Source organism: Topomyia yanbarensis, chromosome 1 (genome assembly GCF_030247195.1).
Source record: "Topomyia yanbarensis strain Yona2022 chromosome 1, ASM3024719v1, whole genome shotgun sequence".
NCBI classification, from domain to species: Eukaryota; Metazoa; Arthropoda; class Insecta; order Diptera; family Culicidae; genus Topomyia; species Topomyia yanbarensis.
Genome location: NC_080670.1, coordinates 20,041,909 through 20,057,912, shown reverse-complemented (window position 1 = coordinate 20,057,912; position 16,004 = coordinate 20,041,909). Strand labels below are relative to the sequence as shown.

Here is a 16,004-nt window from a genome sequence, read left to right as displayed (position 1 = left end):
TCTCCAAGTATCAGGTTAATAAATTCTATTTCACTTCACTCGGTTGTATAGGTCTGGCTCAGGCAGAAGTAGAAATTAGACTGAAGACCAGGTATTGTTATTTTATCTCAGAGGAATATTTATTAAAATGAATGGCATAAAACTTTGCTTTCTGAAACTGTGTTAGCATCGATATTCGTAACGGTTGGCATTGCAAGCATTAGGAGCGGTTGTTTAAATTTATCTTTAGTAATCGCAATTTTGGATATTTACTTTTATTTTTTTTCCATTTTCTCAAATAAAATTAATTCCCGGTTAAAAAACAGTGTTATGCTTAAAGTTGATGACACCGCTACGTCATCGATATTTGGTTTAATTTTGACACACGCAGACACAATAGTCAACATAGCAAGATGATTGAGCAAATTACTACTTTCCATCCATATCAAAAAATATCCCACGCCGCTTTGCGCCGCCGCCGCCGCCGATGATTTTAGCAAACGGCGTCACGCCGATACGCCGCCGCCGCCGGCTCAAATCACACCTACGCCGCCGATAACGACATTTTTCATCGGCGCACACCTCTAATTCAACACGGCGCGCGTTCTAGAGTGAACTGAGGTGTATACATTGAAGTGTGCGCAGGCGTGTGCTCCTTGGTTCGTTTTCCTCTGGAAGGCGGTAGTGCGGGTGCGATAGACGATTTGATAAGCGCTGGTTGCAGTGTTGGGAAAAAATCAAAATATCAATGTTCACAAAAGAATCTTTTCATCTCGATTTTCTAATAAGAAGTTCACTGATATAAAATATCGCTAGGGAAAAAATCGTCGGTGAATTTCAAGAGTGCCGATATTTGGGAACATTATTCGGCTCAAGCAAATATCGGACGAAGACAAGATCGCTTGCGAACTTTTGTATCGGCAAAATATAGGAAAAAGTTCGCCTTATGAAAACATCTTGCACAATATTCGAACAATTTATTGCCAAAGTTTCCAAAAATCTATAGATTAATATGATACAAAAAACCTCGTCCTACAATATTGCGGCGACAGCTCAATGGGATAAAGCGTCAGTCTACTTTTAGTCTCGGCGAAGCTTTCTTCAGAAGCCAACGTGTAAAAAAATAAGTTTTTACCAATCGACAGAATTAAAATGGGAAAGAGATTTCTTTCTCCACCTAATACTTTATGCATCGCTAGATGTAAAATATGCACAAACTGTATGGTGCTTGAATGGTATGTTGTCAGAATCAGAGTTAAAAATATTCAAATTCATTGAATGACACATTCAGCCGCATTCATTTTCAATATTCAGTGACGCAGCTGAAAACGTCAAACGAACAAAAACCACCCATTCATCCATGCAGATTTTCATTCGGCTCCGAAGCGACCGTGCAGCAACGAATCAAACGCTTCAAAGTAGGCCCTGGCACAATGTAAGCGATGATGATTGTTGTTTCATATGCTTTATCGGCATTTGAAAACATTTTCCTAAATAGTTAGTGTAATGAATATATTGTACGATATTCAACTGAATGAATAAGATGGATAGTTGAATGAATATTTTTTCTATCCAGCGCGAGTCGCCACAGGTTCATTTTCAGCCGTCAAAAAAGAGCTTCGATTATTTTTAACTCTGGTCAGAATATATATGGAAAAAAGCAAATTCTGGTAATGATGACCGTTCTTAACAAGGCGTTGTTTGTATGGTCCAGTATGGAAGTTTCATATACAAATTATATTTTCGATATGATGTGCACATCACTAAAAGCGTTTTTCGCTACCGAATGTCTCTTTTGCGATGTTGGTTTGCGTGAACATTCTTTCAAGAGTTTCACTGAGGCAGAAGTTCGCGTGCGAACTTCGATTCAAAGAACCATTGAATCTTTGTGTCAAGAATGATAAACTCGGATGCGATGTTTGGTTTCACAGATTTTTGTTTGGAAATGTTCTGGGAAAGATTAATTCGCGAATGAACCTGGAATGAACTTTCATTAATAATGATTTTCCCAACACTGGTTGTTGCTTCGTTGTTTCGTTGTGTAAAGATTTTAAAATCTTGAATGCTAATATTATGATTTTCTGTCAATGATTTGGCATGAATTATTTTGTTAAGCTTACTTACGAGTTTATAGAGCATTTTTACACAACCCAGGTAAATTGAAAGACTCGGTCCTCGGGGCATACTGGGGAAAAGTTTTACGCATCATCATGCTATAAACACAGTTATTTTTTGTTGGAGACGAACCACTGTTGTGGTAATAAAAACAGTTAAATAACGATCCACAAAACCAGACTAATTGTACAACAGGTTGATGTATGACGGGATTTTTAAATCCCCATTAGAACCGGCTTTTTTTATTTGCGGCTAAATGACACAATGTGTACTTTACTTATTTTGTCTGCGAATATCGCGGCTCAACAAGTGAAAAGCTCCACTAAAAGTGACGTTCTGGTACTGCATTCGTTATCGATTTTCATACGTGGTTTTAGCATATTATTATACAGTGTTGGGAAAATTATTATCAATGCAAGTTCATTCCAGGTTCACTCGCGAATCAATCTTTCCCAGAATATTTCAAAAAAAAATGTGAAACCAAACATCGCATACGAGTGAATCATTCTTGAGACAAATATTAAATAGTTAAGAACATCTTTCGCACGCGAACTTCTGCCTCAGTGAAACTCTTGAATGAATGTTCGCCCAAAGCAATATTGCAAAAGAGACATTCGGAAGCGACAATGCTTTTAGTGATGTTTTGTACATCACATCGAAAATATGATTGTATGTAAAACTTCCATGCTCGATCGTACAAACAAGACCAGAATTTGCTTTTTCCCATATATACATATTTTGACAACATACCATTCAAGCACCATACAGTTTATGGATATTTTAGATCTAGCGATGCATAAAAAATATTAGGTGGATAAAGAAATCTCTCTCTTTCCCATTTTATTTCTGTCGATTAATAAAGTTTTATTTTTTTACACGTCGGCTTCTGAAGAAAACTTCGTTGACACTAATGGCGATTTCGCTTGAAACTGAGTCAGGTTCTAAACGCCAACCGCTGTCAGTTCATACATTTTGACAGCAGTTGGGGTTAGGAACTGACTCAGTTTAGCCTCAAACAAAAACCACATAAGTAGACTGACGCTTTATCCCATTGAGATATCGCTGTAATATTGTAGGACGTGGTTTTTTGTATTATATTATTCTACAGGTTTTTGGAACCTTTGGAAATCTCTCGGAAATCCCTTGTTCAAAGATCGTGCAAGATGTTTTCATAAGGCGAACTTTTTTCTATATTTTCGTCGTTATAAAAGCTCGCAAGCGATCTTTTTTTCTTCCGATATCTTCCGGCGTCGGCGGTAAAACATGATGATGAGTTATGTTCTATCAATGACCATGCGGTAGACTTGGGTGCAACGCCCAACTCCTACTTAGCAGAAGGGGAAAGACTTCACATTTCCTTTCGATCATGTCCATATGAGCCTGCCTAGTCCTAGTTTTCCGTTCTAAGTTTATAACTGATTCGCTCTAGAATACCTATCCGTCTTTCAATTTCATTGCTTTCGTTTCTCTTGGTCTCAAATTTGCCGAAAATAGCCAACAAAATCGATACAGTAGAACCTTGCGGCAATTAAACATATGGGGTTTTCGATTGATTGACACCGGTGTGGTGGAGTGCACTGAAACTGGGAATGTTCCATTGATACTCCTGCTAGAAAGTGCAAAACCAGTGCAATCCACTACACCGGTGTCAATCAATCGAAAATCCCAATAGTAACTCTAGAAGTTTTATATCAGTGAACTTTTTATTAGAAAATCGACGATGAAAAGATTCTTTTGTAAATATTGATATTTTGATTTTTTCCCAATGCTGCGCACAAGTTTTCTTTATCGGTCTGTCGTGTCGCAGCTTTCAATATTCCCGAAAATTTTCATCTCACGCTCCACACTGGAATTATCAGTTAAGGTTCAAGTTACCTTTTTTGAGCATGTGTTAGTTTTGAAAGGTGGGTAGTATGGGTAGGAAAAATTGTGTTCAGCTTTGCCACCGGATTATCCATTTAAACCTTTTCAAAGCTCTAAAAAAAGAATATCAGCTGATTTATTAGATCACAACGATTCAAATCATACAAAATAGCTGCTGGAAAAACTATCGGCTTCGCTAAATGGTGCTTTTGAAAAAGGGGCTGCGATTTTTTGTCACACTACCACAACGTGCTGGGGTACACAACACAACTGCGCAATGAAAAAATCACAGCCACTTTTTCAAAAGCACCATTCAGCTAAGCCGATGGTTTTTCCAGCAGCTATTTTACATGAATTGAATCGTGATGATCTAATAAATCGACTGATATTCTTCTTTTAGAGTTTAGAAAAGGTTTAAATGGATAATCTGGTGGCAAAGCTGAACACAATTTTTCTTACGCACACTACCAAGCCTTGAGGTAACTTGAGCCTTAAGATCCACTTTCAGCATACACAACGGTCTTCCATCCGCACAACCAAACACAACTTCGCGCCCGAAGGTCATTTAAACACTCGAAAAAAAAAAGATCCAACCAACGGACACAAAAAAACAGGTACCCTTCGCGTCACCGTGCTGCCAGTTCATACCTAGAAGTATTTCTGAGCGATTTGTGCAAATATTCCGAAAATTTATCGTGAGATAGCTGAATTATAAGCGTTTAAACCTAACTACTTTTTGTTGTGTTTTGTTGTGCACCCTTATATCGAAAATAAAGACGTAGTCCTACGTCAAAACTAATAACTGAATATTTAAAAAACTGGATAAATCTAGCTCAAATTTCAAACAACTAGAAGATTTTTCCGATTGTCTGTTTGAAAGGATTTCGTAAAAAAACTGAAAGAATCCAGTTTAAACGGATTTGTAACACTGAGCATAGGTACGTGAATGTGGTGGCAATCATTTGATAGCTGTGTTGAGAGAAACATATGCACAACAAGAAATGAAGTGATTTTAAATATTAATTGTGATTGTCGCTTACACTTCATGCAAGAGATTTTTGTTCTGGGCGCACGTAAAAGGAGGGCAAATTTCATATCATTATCACGAGCAGGGCCTAAAATTCTCATACCCATTCAATGAACGATGAAATTCACTGAATTCACCTTCGTCTTTTCGCTGCCTCCTTCGTTACTAAATTCACACAAAGCAAAACAATAAAGCCAACGCCCCTCCTTCTTTCGATTCTATGGAAGCGAGTAGCAGAAGTAGTGACTTTCGTTTTCCTATGACAATACGAAAATTCAATCTCGTTTTAATTTCAAATCAATAATTTTGATTTTTATTTTAATTTTCATTAAATGAAATTATAGCAATGTGCATCATAAAATGCAACTAAAACGTCGCAAACACAGGAAATATACACACCAATAGTGCTTCAGTCGTCCAATATCATCGCTAGCTTGTAATTCTCCCAAATCGAACAACGACAACTAAATATCGTTACTAGTTTCTTTTCGTTTGGCCAACGCTATGTGCAATATCGAAGAAACTAACGTCGTTCTCAATTTCGAAGCGAAAACGAATGTGTGGAGGAAATAATGAAATTGAATTTACCCGCATGCTTTGTCGTAGGCCGTTGTCTCATTTTCGGTTTCGTAATGTTCTAGTGGTTTAGAAAGTAGCATCGCTCGCTCGTCATTTTCGTCAGATTTTGGTAAACGAAAAAAACATTTTTCGACTCTGATCACGAGATACTTGAGAATTAGTGACTGCTATAGGTTCTTGCAGTTTGAGCTGCGAAACGTCAACCGAAAATAAAATCTAGTTGTCTAGTCACACAACACCAAAAAAAAAGCAGTCTGCCTCCTGTGAGGTTTGAACTCACGACCACTGGTTTACGAGACCAGCGCTCTACCACTGAGCTAAAGAGGCATGCGTACCGTAGCTAGCAGTGAATGAAGAGATATATTTTCCGTTGCAATATAAGCACATGAACAATTTTGCAAGCCATCAAACAAGTGCATCGTACACGCTGATAGATACCTGCCTGGAAATCCTTTACAGCGATAATATTGTTGCCTGAACGCTTAAAACCACCAGAGCACATCAAAATTGGCTTATCTTTATTGCAGTCTCGGTTGCCAGAAATGTTCTTGCCTTCTCTTTCCATTCACTAACCGTTTATAGTTTTATTTTTAGCCATTCGTAACTGTGTCAAGATCAGGCTGGCAGAAGGAGCTGCATTTCATATAGGCGGACAGGCTATGGCAGAAGGCGCAAATTACCCATCGTTTCCAGTATAATTGGAACGATTGTTTCCTAGCGGGAGAAGGAGGTTCTGTCTGTCATGAAGATTTTTGTTCGAACTCATTGACGAAACAGTCTAATTGAACAAATTATCCAGCACCGTGATCAATTTAAACTTGGTCGTGAGTTGATTGTCGGGCCGATTCGGAACGGATGAGCTAACGATGCCTGTGCAATATCGACTTGAAATTAGCTTTAACATGCCATGCTGATTGCTGACTGTCCGACCGTTTCGAAAGACAAATTTATCAACGGAGTCAGTAGAGATTTGTGTAATCTGTTGAAACTTATCGAAATAGTTTGTCCAGTGTCAATTTAGAGAAAGACGTTTAACTTTCAAATGAACGACCCGAAGTTGTGGCTACTTCATCCCTGCTTGTATCACATTAATGTAATTTATTTCACGCTGAACAAAAAAAATAAGTTCTCGGCATCTGTTTACGGAGCTAGTGCATTTGAGTAAACAAATAACAGTCTTCATTAGCAAAGCCATCGGGGACTTACAAGAGCGTGACGAACTGTAAGTGCTTTAGTACACTTCAAATTGAGGAAACACGCTCTAAACTCTCGACCTCGATTCAATTTGCACATTAAGGCCTGAGCAAGCTCGAGTTAGCTTTGTGCGTCCCACATGTGAGGCTCGTGCAAAATGTATGCTAAATTTCATGGTGTTAAAAGAGCAGTAAATGAATCCGTAACATTTTTATTCGTTTTCATACCGACGGCGGAAGAACCACGCAGCTTATTATTATAAACTACCCACAATTCATACCACTAAATGTGCGAATTGCAGGTTTGATCGAATTACTCTAATGAACTTCACATCTAGGAAGTTGATGCCGTAGCTTTTATGTCAACATGGCAGACGAAGTAGATGGTACAGCCTGGTTGCAGCATTTGTGCTCCCGTGTACTACTTAAACAAGTTTATCGCGGTGTACACGCTAAATCAATTATAATCGGTCGTAATTTATTATCGGTATAACATAAATTATTTTCCAAGTTGTGAAACTAATCCCCTGTGTTTATTTGTAGCAATGTGTGATTTTCTCTCTATCTCCCTCCGTGTGCTGTTCTGTTCAGTAATTGTAGCCAACGTGGCCAAAATGCAGGGTTGAAGCTTGGGTCTCAATTTAGGAAATGCGGATAAAATAAATAAAGGGGTTAAATTAGCGAGTATAGCTGAATTAAGTCTATATTTTATAATTTACAATTTTATTCATGATTTGGAACAAACTTCACCGAAGCCTCACTTGTCTAGTATCCAAAACATATCTATCCCATTTTAAATACACCGAAGACTTCGAGGTGTTACGTTGTTAAACTTTGGAGGAATATAACACATTTGTTTTGAAAGCCCAGTCGTGGTTTTTCATATTCATTCTAATATCTGGGTGTAGATTTTAAAATCATTCAAAAATTGAGATGGTATTCCATTTATTGCTTGTTTTCCACTTAGTACCTTCCTGCCCTTCAGTTCAAAAATTGCTTCGAACAGTGATGTATTATTTGCGCCCAGACCATCAACGGAATATTGGCAGGAGCAAGTGCGACGGGCGTTTCTCAGCCAACTCAGCTCAGCTTGTTATTATAACGACAAGGGCGGCAGAAAACCGAACAGTACGTACGTACATGGAATCGATATTAGCGAAAACGTCCGCAACCGCATGCTGCCCCGATACACCACCGCATACGACGCAACGTCCAAGCCAGACGTTCGCCGGGCCGGGCCGAGCCGAGCCGAACCGGGACGGATGTGGAGTTTTCAAGAGGCGAAACTCAACCCATTTCACGCCTCGTGTATTGCTCATCCTTCGAGTCATGCGAGCTCTCTGTTTGTATGTTTTACAGCTGCTATAATATCGCGATTAATATGTGCCGATGCTTTTGCCGCATTAGGCCGAGAGGATAAATTAAATCGTTTTATTGTTTGGGGTGAGGAGGGCTCGCAGAAATAGTCACACAGTGTGCCACAAATGGGAACGTTAACAGATTACCCGCAAGTCCGCCACTCTGGCTGGCTAGTTTGATGTAGGTCTTCATGGTCATGTTATGCGGCGTGTAGAGCTTTATAGTGCGGCATAAATAAATAATAAATTACCCCCTTGGGCGGAGGTAATGCTATCCAAATTAATACATTTTGAAATTTCGGTTCATCTACCGGGCAGTAATTCATGATTAGTATACTAATTAAACGACCAGATTGTATGCGCATTGTAAAATCAGACTTGCAAACTGCAAACCTCGCAGCAAGAGAGCGACCACGGCTGGAATTGAATGTTTGCATAAAATATCCGTATAAGTTCGAACAATAAAACCGGCCGAAATGTATCAACCGACCAACTGAAACTGCATTGCGGAATATGTATACAAAGTGGGCTACTTTCAGCTTTCCGATCGGTTAATTATACAAATGCTCCGAAAGCAGTCCTATTGCAAGATGCGAAGGACAGCCGAATGTTTTATTCAATCCGTATTATAAATTCAATTAGCTGTATCCTGGAGTAGGACTGAATCTCGGCGACGGAATGTAAAACAAGCTGCTTTTGTTGGCTGTCAATGACGGTGACAGATTGGTTGGATGTGAGTTGTATATCTTGTTTGGTTTAGCCGAAAAAGCTCCCGCGAAGAAATGAGCAGGGGATAGCAAAGAAGGAGCAGTAGAAGAAAACTGTCTTCAGGTTGAGTTCTAGCAACGATTCAATATTAGATCGTTACCATTTAACAATTGTAAATTCATTTCTAGGGTGACCAATATTCGGTGACTGAAAACCCAGGACAGTCGAAAGGGTACTACCTCTTCCCGTTATCTCTAAATCGAATGTGACTTTGCCCTCGGTTTTTGGTAGTTAAAAGGTTCTGGGTTTGGCAGGTAGAGCTCCGGCGGTAAAAAAGTGTTGAAAGTCTGGCATACAGAGCACTGCCAGAAAGTCTTTCATGAAATTTAGATCACCGAGCACTCTCCCAAATTTATATATACACACGCTGTTCTTGCAACACTACTATCAGAGAAGGTTTCATGCAATTGTTGAAAAAATCGGCAATCCTGAATTGAGCGGATGAGACGAAATATTTTTAGATAGTCCGCGCAGGATCGGCGAGGTGTTTTCAGTAGTAAATACATATCATTGAAGTAAAGTAGAAACATCAACGGTCCCAAGTACCTTCTCTGCACTATTCCTGATGTAAACATAAGCACCTGACAATATCCAATGAGGACCATTATCTCTTGATCAGAGAGCTACTGCTGATTCCAAATTTTTCAATTTTATCGATTGTTGCATGCAAAAACGGTGGATAGGTTGATGTAAATATTCTAGTTACAGTTGAAAACGTGAAAATCCAACCAGCGACAATCGTATTTTCTCTGGTTCTAAACAATGGAAACACATCGGAAGTAATGCGCTATATTCGAACAATGATGCGCTGTACAGCGCACTACTTCCGACATCATGGATTATCACTTAACAAGAGAAAAATCGATTGTCGCTGGTTGGATTTTCCAGGTTTCAACTATAACGACTATAATATCAGTTTGAGCGCGACACTCCATACTCCGTTATGTAGGATGCTAGACTCGGCAGGTTAGTCGATGTTCAGGGGTGAAGCAATGTTATTCGTGGATTAGCTATAGTGCTTCCATTGAGCCTGAAGTGGTTCCATAATCACCAGCTCCAGAGAGCGCTCAATGAAGTTACTCCACAATAGTTGTAGATGTTTCACCATTTCCCTTTTTATGGATTGGAAACATGTTCACATGGATTTTCTGTAAGATGAAAAAATTCCACAAGCAAGAAAACTCAAGAAGAAGCAGAGTCACTAAAACGTCGATGTGTCCTCTCAGTGGCACCAAAGGGAATTCTTCAGGTCCCGGGTTGAAAGACGATTTAAGTCAAGAAGAAGCTCTGGTAATCATCGTTTCATTAACATTGATAGCGGCCAGAGTTTGGTCCACAACTGGAGACGGTTCGATTTGTTTGGCTGCCAAATTTCCGATATGCTACGTACACCATGAACGCCTCGATCTTTCTCTTTTCAATTTCCATGTAAGAAAAAAAAAGTCGAAAAGTGAAACAACGAGGTACTATTGATTAAAAAAACATCGGATGGTACAATTGGGAGATTTGATTGCATTAGGTTTTGTTTGTCGTATTCTGTTTGAGGATGAGTTTACGTTGTAGACATCAGTGAAAAATCAGGACGTGTCCTGGGAAACCTGGACGTATGGTCACCCTATTCATTTCGATACTTCTTGCCGAAACTTCTAAAGCTTCTAATAAAATATTCACGTTTTGCCTTTCTCAATAGAAAGGTATTGCAATTGCTCTGAAAACCGACTTTTTAACGGAGGCCCGGAGGGCCGAGCGACATATACCATTCGATTCAGTTCGTCGAGTTCGGCAAATGTCTGTGTGTGTGTATGTATGTGTGTATGTATGTATGTGTGTGTGTATGTGACCAAAAATGTCACTCATTTTTCTCAGAGATGGCTGAACCGATTTTGACAAACTTAGTCTCAAATGAAAGGTGCAACGTTCCCATAGGCTGCTATTGAATTTCTAATGGATCCGACTTCCGGTTCCGGAATTACAGGGTGATAAGTACGAACACGCAGAAAATGTCGATTTTAATAAATTCTGCAATGAATGTATAAAGGTGAAAAATTTTCCAAAATATGACCACAACTGCTTCGATTTGTAGTATTAGGTCACTAACATCCATTCAAAGTCTATTTGGCCACATTGGCCACCATCCTCGGTTCCGGAAGCCCCGGCGGAAGTATCTAAATTCAGAATAACAGTCACATCGGTTTCTCGGAGATGGCTAGACCGATTCGACTAAACTTAGCCTCAAATGAAAGGTATTGCGTCCCCGTAAATGGCTATTTAATTTCATCCCGATCCGACTTCCGGTTCCGGAGTTACAGGTTGTGGCGTGCGATCACATAGCAAATTGTGATTCAAACCGATACTCCGATGAAAGCAAAAAAGGTAAAAATTTCGCTAAAATGTCTCTCAAACAACTTAAATTTGCTGTTCTAGGTCACCGACGGCCAACCAAACTTTCGTTGACTACATTAACCACCATTGACGGTTCCGGAAGTACCCGGGAAAAGCGGCCATCTTTCAAAATTTACGAACTCGCATCAGTTTCCCGGAAATGGTTAGGCCGATTTTCACAAACTTAGTCCCAAATGATAGCTATAATATCCCCACAGATGTCTATAAAATTTCGTACGGATCGCTTATATGGGTCCGGAAATATAGACTAAATCGTCCGGTCACATATGAAATTCCCATATAAGCCGGAACTCAAATTTTTTCTCAAAGGGGGGACCCCATGAAATTTCAGAAATCGAATTCGTATTTTTGATGCCAAACATCTTTAAAATGCATGAAACGTCGAGATTTAAGTTATCTCGAAAAAAAATTTTTTTTTATAAAAATCGACTTTTTGGGACTTTGCCGATTTTGCACCTTTTTTCAGTTCAATATTACCGTGGCTGTTTTTTCTTTTTCAAAATTTTAGAACTCGAATAATGATTTATTTTCCTGTATATAGTTGCCATGTGATGTATAATAATAAAATGTAATACATGCATTTAAAAGCTTTTAATGAATATAAACAACGCACACATTCTCGTGATTCATGATTGAGAAAGGCACAATTGCACCGCTAGGTGGATTAAAATAGGTTTTTTTATTAGCCAGGAGATTTGAAGGATGTGCACTGCGGCACGGTTACCGATCAAAGTTATTTAACTTTGAAAGTCAACAACTGTTTTGTAAACTTGCTGGATTCGCCATTAAGATCGATCTAACGATAACAGATGGGACCCATCCAGTTTTTGTCGGTGGTGTCCGTCGTCGGCATTTCAACCTAGTCCAGCGTATCGCCTGTTATCGATAGATCGACCTTAACGGCGAATTGGTCAGTGCACAGTGACGTCATGCATTAAATGTGACAGCGACAGGTGGTGGTCCTGTTGATTACATTTTGAGCATAGAGATTATTCGTATTCTCATAATGATATATTGGGAAGCATTTGAAATATATTGGGTTACATGTTTTTGGAAGTGTAAAGGTAAAGGTGTAAGAATCATTGAATATTTGTCTCAAGAATGATACATTCGGATGCGATGTTTGGTTTCACAGATTTTTGTTTGGAAATTTTCTGGGAAAGATTAATTCGCGAATGAACCTGGAATGAACTTTCATTGATAATGATTTTCCCAACACTGCTCGGAAGGGCTCCCCGTCAGAATCACATACTACAATTTGCAGACGAGACAGGCAATGTCGCCCACTAAAACATTGCATTAGGCCAATTGTAGCGGGCCGTGATTCTGAATGTGATATTCATTGTACGGTTCAGGTATGTGCGGGTGTAGGGACTCGCGATCGCGTGTACACCCAAAACGGTGAGCTCAGATTTTCTGTTTTTTGGGCTCACAATCTCATTCCCAAAAGCAATCCTTTTTGAACATTGAGCTGTTCGCGCACAATTCGGGATGAGCGCAACGCTCACGCAAAAAAAACGAGACACACACTCACACACAAGGAAACTTTGTTAGTATATAGTTTCATATCTTTCTTCTACACCTTACATTCCCCCCACCCAACCACCACAAGCAATCTCATCACCATTGCTGCTGCATTGCATTTTGTTTTGTTGCATTCTTTTTTTCGCTGCTATAAATAGCTCGTGACCGGAAACTTCTAGTAAAAAAATCTTAAATCAGATTCAAGATTAGAACCGACAAACTTCTAATCGGTAAAAACATCTCTTTATTGCCCGTACCATGACGACACACTGGTGGAGTAGTATAATGGCGTATATAAAGCTTCACACTTATGATGAGTGAGATAATATCGTTTTCATCCCGCCGCCGCGTCGGTATTTCAGCATCGTCATTGACGCATTTTGCTTTGTATGTACCATTTCCCCGCTGTTATTAATATTTTGTTTGTATGTATGTGTTGGGAACTAAGCCTTACTACTAGAAAAAAAGATTAACGGGTAGCATCAAGACTGGAACCGACAAACATCCACTCGCTAAAACGCCTGCTTTACACCTTATGCCATAACGACACATAATGAGCAACCGTTCGAATGGGATATATAAACTTCGCCTCATTGTAGCAGTGATCACAAATGGGACAGTATGGAGACGATAGTATGTGTTATTCAAGTTATCGCTGCACTACATGAGCCAACAGTGTGTAGCTATGGGGTACGATATTGTATTCCACAAGTATGAGGTTGGTTGAACACTAATGCATCGTTTGGGAGCTTTTCGCTCACAGTTCGAGAGCGAAAAAAACAGAATCAAATCCCCTCTCAACGATTCGTTTTGGGTGTATCATCGCGAAGGGATCGAACATTTGTACGTTAACGTGCTCGATCGCGTGTGCGTTTGTATGTCGCATGTGCTAACGTGTATGAACTTCGCGTGTATAAATTCTATTTCATAACCGTGTGCCTTTCGCATATTCGCGTGTGTTCTAGAATGATCGCGCGGACCGTGAATCTGATACTTAATTTTTTGTGTACGGTTCAGATTCCAGAAGAAAGTGGGTTCTTACATATCATTAGAATTCCCATTCATGTCGCCGTAGAACGCGTGGTCTAGTGGATATGAGCTTTATTTTTTTTATTGGTCCAACTGAATGTATGGACCTAAATTGCTAGAATGAAGGCTAAAGATTTCCGGACGTGACCGATTCATGATAGCGCGCGTTTGCGGGTTCTCTATTTTTTTTATTAATTATTTTTATTATTTTTTTTTATTAATTAACAAGGACCTAGATTGTTGGTACCGAGGATAGAGACTTCCGGACGATCCCGATTCATGATGGCGCGAGCGCGGGAGTTTGTAGGTTGACGCTTGAGATCGTGTTGCTAAGTTTATGAGTGCTGAGATTTTCACCTTATCACCGGGGTGTAATCATGTTTGCGAGTTCGTGGGCGTAGGTTGCTTGGAAAATCGCGAGGGGCTCTAACGTTTGTGCGCTGACTTGATTTTGAAACATGTGTTCTTGAATGATCGCGCGAACCGTGAGTCTGATTTTAAATTTTCGGTGCGCGGTTAGAATTCTGGCAGAGAGTGGGATCGTTTATATCTATAGGGGTCCCGGTCATGTCGCCATGAGACGTGTTGTCTAATATGTATGGGCGTATTTTCTTAATTGGTCCAGCTGAAGGCATGGACCTAGGCTTCTAGGATCAAGAATTGACTTTCGAACCTGATCGATTCGCAATCGCGTACGCGATGGCATTTTTGTAGGTTCCCGCTTGAGACCGCGTTTGAGAATGTGTGAGTGTTACGACGTTCACTATCACCATCTTTGCTGACCCAGCTGAAGGCGGATGTAGAATGGCAGTATAGGACTCGAAAAGAAGAAATAAAGGACAATATATGAGAGACGTAATAGATTAGATAGATACAGCTGAATTTATGATCATCACATGAACATTAGTACTTCAAACTCTACCAATACTTGAATAGCAAACCACCACACATAGCACATCCTTTCTTTTTTTTATGTTGCTAGCCGTGCATTGAAGAATGCCTAAAACTCTGAACTAGGCCCCGTCGAGTCCAGTCCGTCATCTGTCCGTCTCGTCATGTCGTGTCTGGGGCTTCCAGGTTACATACATTCACCAGACGAGACTAGCTTATGTCAGCTTAATTGTGCACTCAGTGCAGCACTGGTTTCGTAGAATCGAGGCGATCATCGAAATGATAGATCCTACGAGTGAATGCACTTGGCCCAGTCACCTGTCGAGCATTTGTATATTTGCGAGTTTGAATGTTTACGTGTGTATGGGAAGTGTTGTGTGTTGAGATATGTGTGTTACCTGTAAATAATAAGTTAATACAAATAATATTTAATGTGTTAAAATAAGACATGTGTAATATGCTACTTGCAGTTTTTGGTCGTTCCTACTTATCTGATTCAATTGAGTATGAGAGTACATCTCAATTCTTCTAAAACCTGGCGACGTCTGATGGTAGCGAATTGTCATTGTTGGCAGCAATGTAACCCTTTTTTTGATGAATGAACTCGGAGAGGTCATCATAGGAATGTGACGCATGAAACCGAAAATAAATAAAACAAAATGAAATAAAGAGAAGAGTTAGTATTATTATTGAGCATTATTTGCACAACACACATGTAACATGCAATAAAACTACTTGGAATCGTCTAAATGCCAGAAAATGATATATACCCACCATTAACGACAACTGCATTCCGTTAAAAGCCCCTCATGCTATGCTGACCGGGAATGGATGATTGATGTGCGTCGGTAAATTAATCGTACCTTCATTTATCCAATCCGAATGAGTCGAATCGAATGCACGAATTGAACACCGGTAAAAAGTTATCCAAAGAAGGATTACCCACTATTTTATCATATAAGCCAGCTCTGCATCCATTCCCTGACCCATATGTCACAAATACTCAGACGAACACATACATAGATAGACATACGACTAGCACATAACAATTTTATACTAGTACTAAAAACTACAATTATTACAACACAACACAACTAATAGTGTTCAACTGTTATTTTTTTAATGCGTCTGTGCACGTTGACGAGGTCGACCGATAAATCGACACACAATGACTCCCACTGCGAGCCGTGCTCAAAAAGACAGCCGTTAAGCTGTTGAACAATGTCTGCAAACACAGCCCACAGAAAAAGTCAATCCACGGCGACCCGCCAATCG

At 39.7% G+C, this 16,004-nt stretch overlaps 1 protein-coding gene and 1 non-coding gene across 2 annotated transcripts in view; one reads left to right on the top strand and one right to left on the bottom strand.

Annotated features, from left to right (window-relative positions):
- LOC131677056 (mpv17-like protein) overlaps positions 1–16,004 on the top strand; it is a 314,479-nt gene that overhangs the window by 206,060 nt on the left and 92,415 nt on the right. The gene's annotated exons all lie outside the window — the stretch shown is intronic.
- On the bottom strand, positions 5,819–5,890 carry Trnat-cgu (transfer RNA threonine (anticodon CGU)). Its single transcript has one exon. It is a non-coding gene; the product is annotated as a tRNA-Thr (tRNA).